This window comes from Falco punctatus (assembly GCF_963210335.1).
Source record: "Falco punctatus genome assembly, chromosome: 1".
In the NCBI taxonomy this organism is placed as follows: Eukaryota; Metazoa; Chordata; class Aves; order Falconiformes; family Falconidae; genus Falco; species Falco punctatus.
The window spans coordinates 120,324,342-120,338,797 of record NC_137580.1 but is presented as its reverse complement, the minus strand read 5'-3'; positions in this window follow the sequence as shown (position 1 = coordinate 120,338,797).

The window sequence follows — 14,456 nt, the reverse complement described above, 5'->3', positions numbered from 1 at the left end:
ATAACCAAAGCTAGGCACCTGTGACTGCTCTACCCTTTCACAACACAATTTTTCACCTGGTCCCTCACCAGGTCTCTTTGGTGAGCCGACAGGCTGATGTGGAACTAGTAGTGCTCCCTCAGGAGCCTGCTCTGTACAGCCAAAAGCAATGGGTGCCAAGGCATCCGTTCCTTTGCTGCCTTACTAGACATCTCCCACAGAATTATCATGTCAACTACCAGTTACGTTATTTCTTCCACGCCTTACGTGTGTTGGCCGTCTGCGCACAGTACTCTGTGTTCCTGAGGCAATCTCACCTGGTACAGAAGCTGAGGAGAAGGGAAGGCAGCCGCAATAGCCTCAGCCATCGCAAAGTTGACCTGCCTAATTTCTTCTAACTGCCACTTCCAAACTTGCAAGAGACCATTTACAACACGATCCACCTTCGGCCCTCCACAGCACCCCGGACCCGCGTAGAAAGGCAAGTCCGTCTCCTCTTGTGCTCGCCTAGGGAGAACAAAGAATGGGAAAGCAAGTAAGACAATGAGGCTATGAAGAAGATCCTATCCCTGCATCGGTCATTGCATTGGCGTCAAATGCTGAAAGTCTGACCCTCTTTTCTTTACATGCATTACCAATTTCCTTGCTTGAGACCCAGATTTCCTACTGAAAAGGGAAACAATCCTGTACTTGGGAGCACTCCTGACACAAGCCAACATGCACACAGAGCGCTATGTTGGCATGAGAGAACTCACTTTCTGTCAGCCAGTGAAAAATTGTTGTCCTGAAGTACAGCCATGTAGCTGCTGTTCCCTCCAGTAACTGTGAAAGTGCAGCCTCTACGAAGACATGGCCAAACCTCATCTGCCTGCTCACCTGAATGGTGCTTCAGCTACAGCTTTGGTGAACATGGTGACAAATTCTCCAAGCTCCTCCCAGCTCTGAAACATCTGGATTTGGACTTGTTTGGACACCTGCAGATCCACCAAAGCCTGTAAACCACAAATGGAACAGTTACTCTTGTCACATCGAACACCACTCTTGTCTGAAGCAAAAAAGGGTCACAGCTTCTTGTTACAGGATGAGAACAGCCACTCTCTCCCCATTTTGGGAACAGTTAATTTAAGGGACTGAAGGATTCAGGGGTGGCATGCCTCCTGCTGGTTAATACCGGTTTAGTGACGTTCCAGCTGCTGCAGCTCTCCAGCGGCAAGCTGTCATTTCTTGATGTAGCCCATTTCTTGGAACAGTGTTCAAACAAGAGATGATGGCTGCATGCCTGTTTTACAGGTACTTACTTCTTGCACATCCCTTCTGGTTATGCCCAGATTTCTCAGGCTTCCCTCTTCCTCTTCCTGGTTTACACTTGCTGCCGCCTGTGGTGGATTCTTTCTTGACTGACTTCTGAGAAACCCAAGAAGAGCAAAGTAAGGCTGGGAACTCTTTCACAGGTATTCCCCAGTGGTCACTGTGGTGACAGGCTGGAGGGGCCTTTGCTTGTGTTTCTGTATAGTAGGGGAATAGTTCTGTGTGGGATCAGCCCTGAGGCTCCAGCCGTTGCTACAAGGAGTTAACGTAAACGCCTATGGCGTTTGTCAAGGCCAGAGACAACACAGAAACTTTTGGAGGGAAAGAAGTTTAACCTGAAATATTCTTCTACTCCAACGACTGCCAATGCGATAATTTTCTGAGGCATCGCCTCCATCATGTAAGTCACGTAGCCCGACAGGGTCGTAAGCTGTCCCGCAGAGCCCTGGGCCACCTGCAAAGAGCAACAGAAAAAAAAGGAGTTAAACCATTCTGAGATGCACATGTCAGTGCATCAACCTACGGCTCTGATTCTGCAGATAGGTCTGCAGATGAAAAATTCTGTTGGCGCTGCTCTTTGGGGGCAAGCAGGCAATACTTGATCTGGTGTAAATTATGGCAGAAAATTTAAAAACCATCACACTCGATCTGACCGTCTTGCCTCTTCAAAACTGTGTGAAAAAATTGTAACTAAGAAAGCAAGCTGGCCAAAACTTTGTATTGTACAACCCGAGTGGTTTTGATCCACCGATGGCTTCCAAAACCAGATTTCTGGTTTACTGAAGCCATGGCTCCATGCCACATCAAAACCTTCCTGCCGTCAAGAGGGATGAACACCACCACTCTTCTAGCAAGGCATGTTCAAGAGCACAAAAGTTATAAGCACTCTTACTTGTTTGTAATTGTAAACCATGCCCATAAAATCCTCCAGCTGAAGCACAGTCAGGACACGTTCTTCTTCTACGCATACAGTTCCTGCATCCACCTGTTGGGATATGAAAACAGCCAGACCAAGGGTGTGTTTATCATTCACTCAAACCAGTGCTCCCACTCAGAGGCAGGGAGAAGACAAGAGGGGTCTTTATTTGGCCTGCTAAATACAATGACTGATGAGTGTAAATAACGGGGGGGAGGAGGGGGACAAGAACATTGAGATTTTGCTTGCACACCTGAATTTGTCGCCTCCAGCTGATGCTGCACGGAATAGCTTGACTAGCCCACACACAGCAATAATTTTCAGCCTGCAGAGCCCTAAGGACATGCACTCCACCTGCTTTCTGTAAGAGAACTGAAAGCAACGCACAGGTCAGGCCTGCAGAGCAGAGACAGCACCCAACACAAAGGAGGTGCGGGCTGTGAGGACAAGTACCTGGATCTATCTCCACGGCAATGCGTTCCTGGCTCTCCCCTGGCTGCTGGGCTTGTGGCATTTGAGCACGGGCATTCCGCTCCCTCCGCTGCCAGGCATCACCGCGGGCTGCCCCACTGCCCTCCGCACTAAGCCTTGCCTTCTTGGCGGCGGGGGCTTCTTCGAGGAACCCGCTGCTGGCCGTGGAGCTGCCAGGCTGGCCTGAGGGCTCGGAGGGAGAACCTGCCAGCAGGCACCTGCAGAGTCTCTTGGCGCCACGGAAGCTGTTTCGGTTGCCATCGAACGCTTGTCCAGATGGCACCTGGGCTACCTGCGGCTCCCTGCTGCCGGGGGCCAGCAGGTGACTACCATCACTCGGGCCAGCTAGCGCCTCCACGTCCCTGCTGCTGGCGTGGGGGGGCTCAGCAGCTGCCATCCAGCTGGCCAACTCACTCATCCTGAGCCTATCAGGCAGAGGGATGAATCCGTCCTCCTCCTCCTCATCATCCTGCTCCTCCGTGAACACACCCTCATCCTCCTCCAACAGATAATCCTCAAAATAGCCGTAGCCGTACTCGTGCTCAAACCCATCACCCCCATCTTCCTCACTGTCCTGCTCGTCGCCCTCACTGTCCTGCTCCTCGCTCTCGCTGGTCTCTTCCACAAGCACTTTGGTCACCATCCCCTCCTCGGGAGAGGCAGCCGGGGGCTGCCCCTGCTCCGGCTCGGGGGCCGGGGGTGGAGGCGAGGGCGCCATTGTTGCCGGCTGTAGCAGGGAGCTTCCGATAACCAGCCCGGCCTCAGACTCCGAGTCGTCCAAGACGGCGTCGAAGTAGCGCCACGTGGCCATGGCTGCGCACCCTGCCGCGTCGCCCAGGCAACTGAAGCCCCAACGCTGCGGCGCCCGCCCCTTGAAGAAACCTGGGCCCAGCTCCTATTGGTCCAAACCCGCCGGCATTATGATGCTCTCGCTCGGACCAATCACAGGCCTCCGCTTGCGCGCTCCATGGAGACCACACACTCGGGGGTGCTGCTCTCCCTTGCACAGTGCAGTAGGCAGGAGGCTTTTAAATTCCCCTTTTTTAATAGAGAAGTGTAAAAGACAAATAACCTCGTGGCTTTTTTTCTTTTTTTTTGCGGGACAGCAGAATCTTGACCTTTTTTCCACTGATTTCCAATGTGCCTTCCAATGAGAAGATAACTACTTGCAGTTTAGGGTAGCAGTAGAAAGTATTCAACACGGGGCATACCTGTCTATATTCAAGACAGCATGTTACAAAGCAGGGTTTATTATTCAAAATTGTTTATGAAATAGAAGGAATTATCAATACTATAAACGGTGTCCAATTCACGTTCTGATGATGTTCACCGCCTTTCTTCTGCAAACTCCAGCCATGCAACAATTTCATCCAACCTTCTTCTGCTACAATAAAGTCTTGAACTTGGATCTTGAACTTAACGTGGACCTTGAACTTAACTTGGATCTTGAACTTAACCCGGACCTTGAACTTCAGACTTGAACTTGGAACAATAACTTAATTGTCTAAGCGTTTCTTCCCAGAACAAAACGGAATGCCTAAACCAGTCCAACTGTAAGAGCCTCCTTCCCTGGGGCTATGGATTGTAATTCGAATAGAGAGAAGGGTTGTAGGAAGTGGTCGGCTGATCGCTTTGTCGGGAGAGGTCCGGTCTAACTGCCTGGAAGGTCCTGCCAGCGCCACTGCGCGAAGGGATGTTGACCAGCAGGCTTTCCCGCTCCGGCTCCGAGGTTAGGTTGTAGGCCTAAAATCAACAACAAGGAACAACAGTGTCATCCATTTGGATACATTGCTCCCAAAAAAATAACCAAAGCTAGGCACCTGTGACTGCTCTACCCTTTCACAACACAATTTTTCACCTGGTCCCTCACCAGGTCTCTTTGGTGAGCCGACAGGCTGATGTGGAACTAGTAGTGCTCCCTCAGGAGCCTGCTCTGTACAGCCAAAAGCAATGGGTGCCAAGGCATCCGTTCCTTTGCTGCCTTACTAGACATCTCCCACAGAATTATCATGTCAACTACCAGTTACGTTATTTCTTCCACGCCTTACGTGTGTTGGCCGTCTGCGCACAGTACTCTGTGTTCCTGAGGCAATCTCACCTGGTACAGAAGCTGAGGAGAAGGGAAGGCAGCCGCAATAGCCTCAGCCATCGCAAAGTTGACCTGCCTAATTTCTTCTAACTGCCACTTCCAAACTTGCAAGAGACCATTTACAACACGATCCACCTTCGGCCCTCCACAGCACCCCGGACCCGCGTAGAAAGGCAAGTCCGTCTCCTCTTGTGCTCGCCTAGGGAGAACAAAGAATGGGAAAGCAAGTAAGACAATGAGGCTATGAAGAAGATCCTATCCCTGCATCGGTCATTGCATTGGCGTCAAATGCTGAAAGTCTGACCCTCTTTTCTTTACATGCATTACCAATTTCCTTGCTTGAGACCCAGATTTCCTACTGAAAAGGGAAACAATCCTGTACTTGGGAGCACTCCTGACACAAGCCAACATGCACACAGAGCGCTATGTTGGCATGAGAGAACTCACTTTCTGTCAGCCAGTGAAAAATTGTTGTCCTGAAGTACAGCCATGTAGCTGCTGTTCCCTCCAGTAACTGTGAAAGTGCAGCCTCTACGAAGACATGGCCAAACCTCATCTGCCTGCTCACCTGAATGGTGCTTCAGCTACAGCTTTGGTGAACATGGTGACAAATTCTCCAAGCTCCTCCCAGCTCTGAAACATCTGGATTTGGACTTGTTTGGACACCTGCAGATCCACCAAAGCCTGTAAACCACAAATGGAACAGTTACTCTTGTCACATCGAACACCACTCTTGTCTGAAGCAAAAAAGGGTCACAGCTTCTTGTTACAGGATGAGAACAGCCACTCTCTCCCCATTTTGGGAACAGTTAATTTAAGGGACTGAAGGATTCAGGGGTGGCATGCCTCCTGCTGGTTAATACCGGTTTAGTGACGTTCCAGCTGCTGCAGCTCTCCAGCGGCAAGCTGTCATTTCTTGATGTAGCCCATTTCTTGGAACAGTGTTCAAACAAGAGATGATGGCTGCATGCCTGTTTTACAGGTACTTACTTCTTGCACATCCCTTCTGGTTATGCCCAGATTTCTCAGGCTTCCCTCTTCCTCTTCCTGGTTTACACTTGCTGCCGCCTGTGGTGGATTCTTTCTTGACTGACTTCTGAGAAACCCAAGAAGAGCAAAGTAAGGCTGGGAACTCTTTCACAGGTATTCCCCAGTGGTCACTGTGGTGACAGGCTGGAGGGGCCTTTGCTTGTGTTTCTGTATAGTAGGGGAATAGTTCTGTGTGGGATCAGCCCTGAGGCTCCAGCCGTTGCTACAAGGAGTTAACGTAAACGCCTATGGCGTTTGTCAAGGCCAGAGACAACACAGAAACTTTTGGAGGGAAAGAAGTTTAACCTGAAATATTCTTCTACTCCAACGACTGCCAATGCGATAATTTTCTGAGGCATCGCCTCCATCATGTAAGTCACGTAGCCCGACAGGGTCGTAAGCTGTCCCGCAGAGCCCTGGGCCACCTGCAAAGAGCAACAGAAAAAAAAGGAGTTAAACCATTCTGAGATGCACATGTCAGTGCATCAACCTACGGCTCTGATTCTGCAGATAGGTCTGCAGATGAAAAATTCTGTTGGCGCTGCTCTTTGGGGGCAAGCAGGCAATACTTGATCTGGTGTAAATTATGGCAGAAAATTTAAAAACCATCACACTCGATCTGACCGTCTTGCCTCTTCAAAACTGTGTGAAAAAATTGTAACTAAGAAAGCAAGCTGGCCAAAACTTTGTATTGTACAACCCGAGTGGTTTTGATCCACCGATGGCTTCCAAAACCAGATTTCTGGTTTACTGAAGCCATGGCTCCATGCCACATCAAAACCTTCCTGCCGTCAAGAGGGATGAACACCACCACTCTTCTAGCAAGGCATGTTCAAGAGCACAAAAGTTATAAGCACTCTTACTTGTTTGTAATTGTAAACCATGCCCATAAAATCCTCCAGCTGAAGCACAGTCAGGACACGTTCTTCTTCTACGCATACAGTTCCTGCATCCACCTGTTGGGATATGAAAACAGCCAGACCAAGGGTGTGTTTATCATTCACTCAAACCAGTGCTCCCACTCAGAGGCAGGGAGAAGACAAGAGGGGTCTTTATTTGGCCTGCTAAATACAATGACTGATGAGTGTAAATAACGGGGGGGAGGAGGGGGACAAGAACATTGAGATTTTGCTTGCACACCTGAATTTGTCGCCTCCAGCTGATGCTGCACGGAATAGCTTGACTAGCCCACACACAGCAATAATTTTCAGCCTGCAGAGCCCTAAGGACATGCACTCCACCTGCTTTCTGTAAGAGAACTGAAAGCAACGCACAGGTCAGGCCTGCAGAGCAGAGACAGCACCCAACACAAAGGAGGTGCGGGCTGTGAGGACAAGTACCTGGATCTATCTCCACGGCAATGCGTTCCTGGCTCTCCCCTGGCTGCTGGGCTTGTGGCATTTGAGCACGGGCATTCCGCTCCCTCCGCTGCCAGGCATCACCGCGGGCTGCCCCACTGCCCTCCGCACTAAGCCTTGCCTTCTTGGCGGCGGGGGCTTCTTCGAGGAACCCGCTGCTGGCCGTGGAGCTGTCAGGCTGGCCTGAGGGCTCGGAGGGAGAACCCGCCAGCAGGCACCTGCAGAGTCTCTTGGCGCCACGGGGGCTGTTTCGGTGTCCATCGAACGCTTGTCCAGATGGCACCTGGGCTACCTGCGGCTCCCTGCTGCCGGGGGCCAGCAGGTGACTACCATCACTCGGGCCAGCTAGCGCCTCCACGTCCCTGCTGCTGGCGTGGGGGGGCTCAGCAGCTGCCATCCAGCTGGCCAACTCACTCATCCTGAGCCTATCAGGCAGAGGGATGAATCCGTCCTCCTCCTCCTCATCATCCTGCTCCTCCGTGAACACACCCTCATCCTCCTCCAACAGATAATCCTCAAAATAGCCGTAGCCGTACTCGTGCTCAAACCCATCACCCCCATCTTCCTCACTGTCCTGCTCGTCGCCCTCACTGTCCTGCTCCTCGCTCTCGCTGGTCTCCTCCACAAGCACTTTGGTCACCATCCCCTCCTCGGGAGAGGCAGCCGGGGGCTGCCCCTGCTCCGGCTCGGGGGCCGGGGGTGGAGGCGAGGGCGCCATTGTTGCCGGCTGTAGCAGGGAGCTTCCGATAACCAGCCCGGCCTCAGACTCCGAGTCGTCCAAGACGGCGTCGAAGTAGCGCCACGTGGCCATGGCTGCGCACCCTGCCGCGTCGCCCAGGCAACTGAAGCCCCAACGCTGCCGCGCCCGCCCCTTGAAGAAACCTGGGCCCAGCTCCTATTGGTCCAAACCCGCCGGCATTATGATGCTCTCGCTCGGACCAATCACAGGCCTCCGCTTGCGCGCTCCATGGAGACCACACACTCGGGGGTGCTGCTCTCCCTTGCACAGTGCAGTAGGCAGGAGGCTTTTAAATTCCCCTTTTTTAATAGAGAAGTGTTAAAGACAAATAACCTCGTGGCTTTTTTGCTTTTTTTTTGCGGGACAGCAGAATCTTGACCTTTTTTCCACTGATTTCCAATGTGCCTTCCAATGAGAAGATAACTACTTGCAGTTTAGGGTAGCAGTAGAAAGTATTCAACACGGGGCATACCTGTCTATATTCAAGACAGCATGTTACAAAGCAGGGTTTATTATTCAAAATTGTTTATTGAATAGAAGGAATTATCAATACTATAAACGGTGTCCAATTCACGTTCTGATGATGTTCACCGCCTTTCTTCTGCAAACTCCAGCCGTTCAACAATTTCATCCAACCTTCTTCTGCTACAATAAAGTCTTGAACTTGGATCTTGAACTTAACGTGGACCTTGAACTTAACTTGGATCTTGAACTTAACCCGGACCTTGAACTTCAGACTTGAACTTGGAACAATAACTTAATTGTCTAAGCGTTTCTTCCCAGAACAAAACGGAATGCCTAAACCAGTCAAACTGTAAGAGCCTCCTTCCCTGGGGCTATGGATTGTAATTTGAATAGAGCGAAGGGTTGTAGGAAGTGGTCGGCTGATCGCTTTGTCGGGAGAGGTCCGGTCTAACTGCCTGGAAGGTCCTGCCAGCGCCACTGCGCGAAGGGATGTTGACCAGCAGGCTTTCCCGCTCCGGCTCCGAGGTTAGGTTGTAGGCCTAAAATCAACAACAAGGAACAACAGTGTCATCCATTTGGATACATTGCTCCAAAAAAAATAACCAAAGCTAGGCACCTGTGACTGCTCTACCCTTTCACAACACAATTTTTCACCTGGTCCCTCACCAGGTCTCTTTGGTGAGCCGACAGGCTGATGTGGAACTAGTAGTGCTCCCTCAGGAGCCTGCTCTGTACAGCCAAAAGCAACGGGTGCCAAGGCATCCGTTCCTTTGCTGCCTTACTAGACATCTCCCACAGAATTATCATGTCAACTACCAGTTACGTTATTTCTTCCACGCCTTACGTGTGTTGGCCGTCTGCGCACAGTACTCTGTGTTCCTGAGGCAATCTCACCTGGTACAGAAGCTGAGGAGAAGGGAAGGCAGCCGCAATAGCCTCAGCCATCGCAAAGTTGACCTGCCTAATTTCTTCTAACTGCCACTTCCAAACTTGCAAGAGACCATTTACAACACGATCCACCTTCGGCCCTCCACAGCACCCCGGACCCGCGTAGAAAGGCAAGTCCGTCTCCTCTTGTGCTCGCCTAGGGAGAACAAAGAATGGGAAAGCAAGTAAGACAATGAGGCTATGAAGAAGATCCTATCCCTGCATCGGTCATTGCATTGGCGTCAAATGCTGAAAGTCTGACCCTCTTTTCTTTACATGCATTACCAATTTCCTTGCTTGAGACCCAGATTTCCTACTGAAAAGGGAAACAATCCTGTACTTGGGAGCACTCCTGACACAAGCCAACATGCACACAGAGCGCTATGTTGGCATGAGAAAACTCACTTTCTGTCAGCCAGTGAAAAATTGTGGTCCTGAAGTACAGCCATGTAGCTGCTGTTCCCTCCAGTAACTGTGAAAGTGCAGCCTCTACGAAGACATGGCCAAACCTCATCTGCCTGCTCACCTGAATGGTGCTTCAGCTACAGCTTTGGTGAACATGGTGACAAATTCTCCAAGCTCCTCCCAGCTCTCAAACATCTGGATTTGGACTTGTTTGGACACCTGCAGATCCACCAAAGCCTGTAAACCACAAATGGAACAGTTACTCTTGTCACATCGAACACCACTCTTGTCTGAAGCAAAAAAGGGTCACAGCTTCTTGTTACAGGATGAGAACAGCCACTCTCTCCCCATTTTGGGAACAGTTAATTTAAGGGACTGAAGGATTCAGGGGTGGCATGCCTCCTGCTGGTTAATACCGGTTTAGTGACGTTCCAGCTGCTGCAGCTCTCCAGCGGCAAGCTGTCATTTCTTGATGTAGCCCATTTCTTGGAACAGTGTTCAAACAAGAGATGATGGCTGCATGCCTGTTTTACAGGTACTTACTTCTTGCACATCCCTTCTGGTTATGCCCAGATTTCTCAGGCTTCCCTCTTCCTCTTCCTGGTTTACACTTGCTGCCGCCTGTGGTGGATTCTTTCTTGACTGACTTCTGAGAAACCCAAGAAGAGCAAAGTAAGGCTGGGAACTCTTTCACAGGTATTCCCCAGTGGTCACTGTGGTGACAGGCTGGAGGGGCCTTTGCTTGTGTTTCTGTATAGTAGGGGAATAGTTCTGTGTGGGATCAGCCCTGAGGCTCCAGCCGTTGCTACAAGGAGTTAACGTAAACGCCTATGGCGTTTGTCAAGGCCAGAGACAACACAGAAACTTTTGGAGGGAAAGAAGTTTAACCTGAAATATTCTTCTACTCCAACGACTGCCAATGCGATAATTTTCTGAGGCATCGCCTCCATCATGTAAGTCACGTAGCCCGACAGGGTCGTAAGCTGTCCCGCAGAGCCCTGGGCCACCTGCAAAGAGCAACAGAAAAAAAAGGAGTTAAACCATTCTGAGATGCACATGTCAGTGCATCAACCTACGGCTCTGATTCTGCAGATCGGTCTGCAGACGAAAAATTCTGTTGGCGCTGCTCTTTGGGGGCAAGCAGGCAATACTTGATCTGGTGTAAATTATGGCAGAAAATTTAAAAACCATCACACTCGATCTGACCGTCTTGCCTCTTCAAAACTGTGTGAAAAAATTGTAACTAAGAAAGCAAGCTGGCCAAAACTTTGTATTGTACAACCCGAGTGGTTTTGATCCACCGATGGCTTCCAAAACCAGATTTCTGGTTTACTGAAGCCATGGCTCCATGCCACATCAAAACCTTCCTGCCGTCAAGAGGGATGAACACCACCACTCTTCTAGCAAGGCATGTTCAAGAGCACAAAAGTTATAAGCACTCTTACTTGTTTGTAATTGTAAACCATGCCCATAAAATCCTCCAGCTGAAGCACAGTCAGGACACGTTCTTCTTCTACGCATTCAGTTCCTGCATCCACCTGTTGGGATACGAAAACAGCCAGACCAAGGGTGTGTTTATCATTCACTCAAACCAGTGCTCCCACTCAGAGGCAGGGAGAAGACAAGAGGGGTCTTTATTTGGCCTGCTAAATACAATGACTGATGAGTGTAAATAACGGGGGGGAGGAGGGGGACAAGAACATTGAGATTTTACTTGTACACCTGAATTTGTCGCCTCCAGCTGATGCTGCACGGAATAGCTTGACTAGCCCACACACAGCAATAATTTTCAGCCTGCAGAGCCCTAAGGACATGCACTCCACCTGCTTTCTGTAAGAGAACTGAAAGCAACGCACCGGTCAGGCCTGCAGAGCAGAGACAGCACCCAACACAAAGGAGGTGCGGGCTGTGAGGACAAGTACCTGGATCTATCTCCACGGCAATGCGTTCCTGGCTCTCCCCTGGCTGCTGGGCTTGTGGCATTTGAGCACGGGCATTCCGCTCCCTCCGCTGCCAGGCATCACTGCGGGCTGCCCCACTGCCCTCCGCACTAAGCCTTGCCTTCTTGGCGGCGGGGGCTTCTTCGAGGAACCCGCTGCTGGCCGTGGAGCTGCCAGGCTGGCCTGAGGGCTCGGAGGGAGAACCCGCCAGCAGGCACCTGCAGAGTCTCTTGGCGCCACGGGGGCTGTTTCGGTGTCCATCGAACGCTTGTCCAGATGGCACCTGGGCTACCTGCGGCTCCCTGCTGCCGGGGGCCAGCAGGTGACTACCATCACTCGGGCCAGCTAGCGCCTCCACGTCCCTGCTGCTGGCGTGGGGGGGCTCAGCAGCTGCCATCCAGCTGGCCAACTCACTCATCCTGAGCCTATCAGGCAGAGGGATGAATTCGTCCTCCTCCTCCTCATCATCCTGCTCCTCCGTGAGCACACCCTCATCCTCCTCCAACAGGTAATCCTCAAAATAGCCGTAGCCGTACTCGTGCTCAAACCCATCACCCCCATCTTCCTCACTGTCCTGCTCATCGCCCTCACTGTCCTGCTCCTCGCTCTCGCTGGTCTCCTCCACAAGCACTTTGGTCACCATCCCCTCCTCGGGAGAGGCAGCCGGGGGCTGCCCCTGCTCCGGCTCGGGGGCCGGGGGTGGAGGCGAGGGCGCCATTGTTGCCGGCTGTAGCAGGGAGCTTCCGATAACCAGCCCGGCCTCAGACTCCGAGTCGTCCAAGACGGCGTCGAAGTAGCGCCACGTGGCCATGGCTGCGCACCCTGCCGCGTCGCCCAGGCAACTGAAGCCCCAACGCTGCGGCGCCCGCCCCTTGAAGAAACCTGGGCCCAGCTCCTATTGGTCCAAACCCGCCGGCATTATGATGCTCTCGCTCGGACCAATCACAGGCCTCCGCTCGCGCCCTCCATGGAGACCACACACTCGGGGGTGCTGCTCTCCCTTGCACAGTGCAGTAGGCAGGAGGCTTTTAAAATCCCCTTTTTTAATAGAGAAGTGTTAAAGACAAATAACCTCGTGGCTTTTTTGCTTTTTTTTTGCGGGACAGCAGAATCTTGACCTTTTTTCCACTGATTTCCAATGTGCCTTCCAATGAGAAGATAACTACTTGCAGTTTAGGGTAGCAGTAGAAAGTATTCAACACGGGGCATACCTGTCTATATTCAAGACAGCATGTTACAAAGCAGGGTTTATTATTCAAAATTGTTTATTGAATAGAAGGAATTATCAATACTATAAACGGTGTCCAATTCACGTTCTGATGATGTTCACCGCCTTTCTTCTGCAAACTCCAGCCGTTCAACAATTTCATCCAACCTTCTTCTGCTACAATAAAGTCTTGAACTTGGATCTTGAACTTAACGTGGACCTTGAACTTAACTTGGATCTTGAACTTAACCCGGACCTTGAACTTCAGACTTGAACTTGGAACAATAACTTAATTGTCTAAGCGTTTCTTCCCAGAACAAAACGGAATGCCTAAACCAGTCAAACTGTAAGAGCCTCCTTCCCTGGGGCTATGGATTGTAATTCGAATAGAGAGAAGGGTTGTAGGAAGTGGTCGGCTGATCGCTTTGTCGGGAGAGGTCCGGTCTAACTGCCTGGAAGGTCCTGCCAGCGCCACTGCGCGAAGGGATGTTGACCAGCAGGCTTTCCCGCTCCGGCTCCGAGGTTAGGTTGTAGGCCTAAAATCAACAACAAGGAACAACAGTGTCATCCATTTGGATACATTGCTCCCAAAAAAATAACCAAAGCTAGGCACCTGTGACTGCTCTACCCTTTCACAACACAATTTTTCACCTGGTCCCTCACCAGGTCTCTTTGGTGAGCCGACAGGCTGATGTGGAACTAGTAGTGCTCCCTCAGGAGCCTGCTCTGTACAGCCAAAAGCAACGGGTGCCAAGGCATCCGTTCCTTTGCTGCCTTACTAGACATCTCCCACAGAATTATCATGTCAACTACCAGTTACGTTATTTCTTCCACGCCTTACGTGTGTTGGCCGTCTGCGCACAGTACTCTGTGTTCCTGAGGCAATCTCACCTGGTACAGAAGCTGAGGAGAAGGGAAGGCAGCCGCAATAGCCTCAGCCATCGCAAAGTTGACCTGCCTAATTTCTTCTAACTGCCACTTCCAAACTTGCAAGAGACCATTTACAACACGATCCACCTTCGGCCCTCCACAGCACCCCGGACCCGCGTAGAAAGGCAAGTCCGTCTCCTCTTGTGCTCGCCTAGGGAGAACAAAGAATGGGAAAGCAAGTAAGACAATGAGGCTATGAAGAAGATCCTATCCCTGCATCGGTCATTGCATTGGCGTCAAATGCTGAAAGTCTGACCCTCTTTTCTTTACATGCATTACCAATTTCCTTGCTTGAGACCCAGATTTCCTACTGAAAAGGGAAACAATCCTGTACTTGGGAGCACTCCTGACACAAGCCAACATGCACACAGAGCGCTATGTTGGCATGAGAGAACTCACTTTCTGTCAGCCAGTGAAAAATTGTCGTCCTGAAGTACAGCCATGTAGCTGCTGTTCCCTCCAGTAACTGTGAAAGTGCAGCCTCTACGAAGACATGGCCAAACCTCATCTGCCTGCTCACCTGAATGGTGCTTCAGCTACAGCTTTGGTGAACATGGTGACAAATTCTCCAAGCTCCTCCCAGCTCTGAAACATCTGGATTTGGACTTGTTTGGACACCTGCAGATCCACCAAAGCCTGTAAACCACAAATGGAACAGTTACTCTTGTCACATCGAACACCACTCTTGTCTGA